Below are 5,369 nucleotides of genomic sequence, written 5' to 3' on the forward strand. Positions count from 1 at the left end.
CTAATATTTTCACCACTCACAGACGCTATGATAGTGTGCATTTCAACACGTTTTTCATCAGAAAGTTTGATTTTTGATCTTGAAATTGCATCATAAAGATTATCAAGAACTTGCGTCCCTAATTCATTGTCTTTTCTTTCTTTCAATGATGTCACAATATTTTGTGCCTTCAGACATTGCACTGTTGGAGATTTATGGTGATCTAAATAGGCGGCGACAGTTGCACATCGCTTTATGGGCGCACATGGCAATGCATCCTGTAGTTTCTCAATGGCTCTTTTCTTTTCCATTCTATGACTGAACTTGGTTATCTGGCCGTCTGCAGCTTCTTGGGTCGCCATATTCTTTCTCAAACGTTCTTTTCTTTTTCTCTCCCTTATAGATAGATAGATAAATAAATAGATTTGTTTATCATAAAATGCATGAATATACACAAGGCATTGGACATTTAAAACAACATACCAACATATCATTAATACATAAACGCGTATGGTTACAAATGAAACTTTGGCCTTGCCATTTTACACCATATGACAAGGATAACGCAAAAAGAGTAATTATCATGTTTCCATTGCGGTCCTTGAAATGTAGTGCATTGCGACATAGGAATATATACATACATTACAATATGCCTGTATATTTAAAAGAAAATTATCACAACAAAACATTAAGAAATTCACAAGAGTATAAAACAAATTTAAAATATGATGGGTTATGAAATATATATAATTGTCACAGATTACTAGGGACATTATATAAATCCAATATATTACTGTAAAAATACTTGTACCTGTACCAAAGTGAAAAATACATGTAAATAATAAAGATATACATCTCAAGTTGTAAAATACCTTGCTTTGATTCTCCGTTCCTCAGCATCAATCGCCTTGCGTATTCGTCTTTGATGTCGTTCAGAGTAGCCCATGATGTTACTTGCATCTAATTTTATAAAAATGGAAATGCATGTATATGAAGCAACAGGTTCGTGGTTATTGAATGTACATATGTCCCGCGGACATGTAAGAATGCATTTAATAGGAGATTTAAATTGTATAGATGTTCGGTATAACTGTCCGTAATAAACTTTGAGACACACAATTCATTTTTATGTAGAATATCCTTAAATCAGCGTAAATAATTCAGCCTCAACATGATAAAATGATTATTACGGATTTGCGAACAACATTAGCCAGCCAGCCAGTTCGAAAACGCGCGGTCTGTTTTGCAGTAGATTGGTTGTTTCAACACTAACATTTAAAGCCCTTGATCTTACGGTTAACATTTACCATGGCTTTTTATATAAGGAAGTAACCAAATAGCCTGATTTTACTAATGTACATTTTTTTATATAAAATCAAACAATATTTTTATATAAAATGTACCTTTCACAATATGTTGTTGAAGTTTATGTTGTTTCTTTTTTGATAATTCTTGTTGATGTTTGCGTCTCAATTGCTTTTTCTGCTTATACCATTGTGTTCTTTCCGAGTTACTCGCAAACGCCGGTGGTTTGTCGAAATCTGAAACAAATTATACAATGTTCCTTTTAGTGATTTAATCACGCACATAGATAACGATGCTATTTATATGATAAGCCTACTGTTCGTATCCATAATTATTAAGACACGTTTTATTGACGCAGTGTGACGTTACGTCACTATCCCATAAAATTTGGGCAATTTCGAGCCAGTGCGACACAGTATTTGTTATGTTAAACACTCACTTTTCTGTTGAAAACGGCTGATAATTGGCAATTTAATTCCTAAATAAATTTACAAAATTACGGTACAAAATCAAATAATATTCCTATTGAATGTTCATATGTTGTCATTAATTTGAACGTTTTCGTACCGTTTTGCGACATGCGTTTTGAATTGTCATTCAATAGTTAGCGTTATGTTATACAAAATAAATATATCACGATAATCCTACTTAAAATTACAATCACAATATCTAATTTTTAAACTTATAACTTAACTGGTTAGATTACAAATACGCCAAGTTTATCCGTTTTTCGATATTCAAACGTCGCATAAATCTAGAGCGGACATTTAGGTGTGTTTAACAAAACCATGATTTATGAAGGTGTTTCTTCAAATAATAGAACAAAGAAACAATAGGCTTGAAACGGAATGATTCACGGTTTCAATATTGAAAATTATTTTGTTAATGCTTATCATAAAAAGGCGTAGATAATAAAATAATATTCAACCGTTTAGAGCATAACCATACAAACGACGTTAGCGGACATCTGTAAATTAGAAACAAAAACTATAATTGTTTGATTATAAAGATATTAAAGTACAAAAATAATTGTGGAATTTTCGACACAAATGTCTATTTTAGAGGTGTGCAAACGAACTTACCCATTGTCATACGTATATACTAGTTCTTCTGTATCAAATTCGTTAGCTCGTGCCGCCTATTTCAAATGTGACATCTTGGCATCTGTGCTTTTTACCCTGCTGGCAAATGCGACATGCGTGCGACCGCATCGAAAAAACAACCAGTACGACCGGAAATGACGTCGGTAACGTCTGCTACAAAATTTTGTCGTTTGCATTTTCCCGCGTTAATATTGTAGAGGAATATAATGAAAAATGACCTTATGAACATGAAAAACATCTACTTAAACAATCACAGCAACACAATGAGATACCTATCTAAAGAAATATTGCTATTTTTTATTCATTCATACTGTCAATCATTCATGAATATATTCATTTACTTGAAGTTAATACGAAAACATTGAAAAAAATTACATCTCTGATGGCAAAAGCAATGAAAAGTGAGCAGGGGGATTGAGATAAGTACCTTTTCCCTTTATCCATTAAAGAAAAAACCTAAATACACTCAAAATGCCTTAAAGGGTACACCAGATTGGCACCAAAAAGATTATTTTCTGTAGAGAATCTCGGGACAATTGTTTCATAAAATTTGATCAACTCGTTCAATCTGTGAGAGTGCAGCTTTAATAAATGCTGAAGCCACAGAGGTATTTTCAAGGACAAGAACCAATGCTGATCAAAACATGGTCTAGTGATGGAATTCCATACCCGTTCTTGGCAGGGATTTTTAGAAAGGAAAAGTGTCTGCAAGTAAGAGAGATTTCTAAGAAAGTCTGGTTTAAAGGCTTTCAAAATGCATCTGGGTACTCAATTAGTAAAGATTAACCTTTGAGTTGTTAAAACAGTTACACAGTAAAACAGCAAATCGTCCAAACGACTATATATTCAATATTTTTTGTCATAAATTGTTTGGAATTAATGAACTTTTCTGCACATTTATCACATTAATGCACCAGTCAGTTGTAACCTTGGACCCTCCAGGTCCAGTGGTAAACCGGGGATAGCCGGGGAAAAGGGCTGTGTTTTTACTATTTAGGTGTCCCTGCAGTGCCGGGTGAATGCGGTGGTTTTGTCTTGTCGCAAAATATAGCAGTGCGGGGGCATTTGGCGGGTATTTTAACATCATTTCTTCCCTGCATGGCGGGGATTTTACCCTGGGTTGGCTGGACTGAAAGTCAAAGTCCCCGCTATTCCCGGGGCTTGGGTAGTGTTTACAATTGACTGGAGCATAGTTCCTACATAAAAGGTTATGTATGTCTCAAATGAGTGTTTACAGGCATTTTTCATACTTTTACAGTAGAAGAAGATAGTCTTATACTGTGTCAAACATTGATTTTGTGTCTTGCTTGCAGAATATGATGTGCCAATAAGCTCTAGTTTGCTGCGGCTTTTCGCCCATGGCAGTGGTCCTGCAATCTAGATCCAGGAGTTGCAGCTCTGAATCTAATATTTCAGAATGAAGATGTTAGTTAACTTTGTAGTACTTGTTTGTGTATAAATGATTCCAAAGAGTGAGATTTATACTAATCAGGTGTAAATAAGCAACTTATAGACACTGGTTATGAGCTGTAATCTTAATTTTAAGGCAAATCTAGCCTTCAAAACCGATACTTAAAGCATTTTTTTAAACTTAGCATAATTATGCTATCACTAAATTTTCTACATCATGTAGCCATCTCATACATGAAAACACTACCAGTTGTCATGAATCTTTCAGTTTTGGTGTTTTTTGCCTTTTCCTTTGCTGCGCCATTTGTCCCTCTATGTCATTTTTTTATATAAACGCTAAGCTGATAAAGTGGAAAAATCTTAGTTTGCTTTGAAAAAATCTTAATAGAGTACGCAGGCCATCTTTATGGTGCTGTCTTGTATAAATATATAAACTTTACTTGGTCAGATTAATCCAATGCATGAGGAAATAATGGCTCTGTAAAAGTTTGCGGCTTACCGATTGATGGAAATGGCTATTTCTGCTTTTTATGAAAACACCACAGGTGCTTATACTCATTCTAAAAGTGTTTAATATATCATTGCCAAACTTTCAGTATGTGTTGCATACAGCCTGAAATTGAACTTTAGGAATTTTGAAGTCTGTTTTTGCAAAATATTACATGAAAATACTGTTTTGAAGATATACATTGTAAGCTTGGTTAGTGTCTGTATGAAACATATAGTTAGAATAACTGTGGTCTTAGGCCATATTTACATATTTTTAACAACGGTGACTTCATTTGTTAGTGTGAAAGTCTCTTCATCTGCGTCAATGTAAACAAATTGACCCTTGTTTATTATATTCTGAGTAAGGTGTTAATCTGTTTCAGATCGGAATTCATCACTATAGTACCGTATTCACCAGTAAGGTTTTATCCAGGATACCAGAGTGGCATCTGGGATTGATTTCTTCAGTAAGTTGGATTCACCAGTAACGTTTTATCCAGGATACCAGAGTGGCATCAGGATTTGATCACTTCTGTACTGTATTCACCAGTAACATTTTATCCAGGATACCAGAGTTGGCATATGGGACGATCACTTCAGTACCCTATACCAGAGTGCATTATGTATCTTGGATCGATGACTGTAATCATCATGAACAATTGAAATAAGAGACAAGAATTGCATATGTATCAAATGCAGAGAAATATGTCAAATTCTTGGAGAGTATTCCTCTATCAAAAGATCAATACATCATAGTGTATTACAGTCAACTTGTCAGTAGGTTGCTAAACTCTTGCTGGGGGGAAGGGAGGGAGGGGACAATTTACTATGTCTAAAAAACAGTGACATTGTTAAAATTAAAACAAAGCCTAATACGTTCTGAACAATTAAGTGTATTGGCAAAGTATATACATTTTGTAGTTTTAAACTGAATGAGCTTATGAATGAGCTAATGTAAGCATAATTATAGTACATTTTTGTTCTGATAATGTTGTGGACTGTTAAATTGCTTTATTGTGCATATATTACAAGTGAAGTTTACAACATAAATATATATATATCAATAACAATAACTTATGTTTT

The 5,369-nt window shown here is 34.0% G+C and overlaps 1 long non-coding RNA gene across 1 annotated transcript; it reads right to left on the minus strand.

The window, feature by feature from the left end:
* Positions 1–311: 311 nt before the first annotated feature.
* Positions 312–1,444, minus strand: LOC128234199 (uncharacterized). Its single transcript, XR_008260904.1, has 3 exons — positions 1,383–1,444; positions 852–939; positions 312–375 (listed from the first exon to the last, which is right to left on the minus strand). It is a non-coding gene; the product is annotated as an uncharacterized LOC128234199 (long non-coding RNA).
* Between the last annotated feature and the right edge of the window lie 3,925 nt (positions 1,445–5,369).

This window comes from Mya arenaria, chromosome 5 (assembly GCF_026914265.1).
Source record: "Mya arenaria isolate MELC-2E11 chromosome 5, ASM2691426v1".
NCBI lineage: Eukaryota > Metazoa > Mollusca > Bivalvia > Myida > Myidae > Mya > Mya arenaria.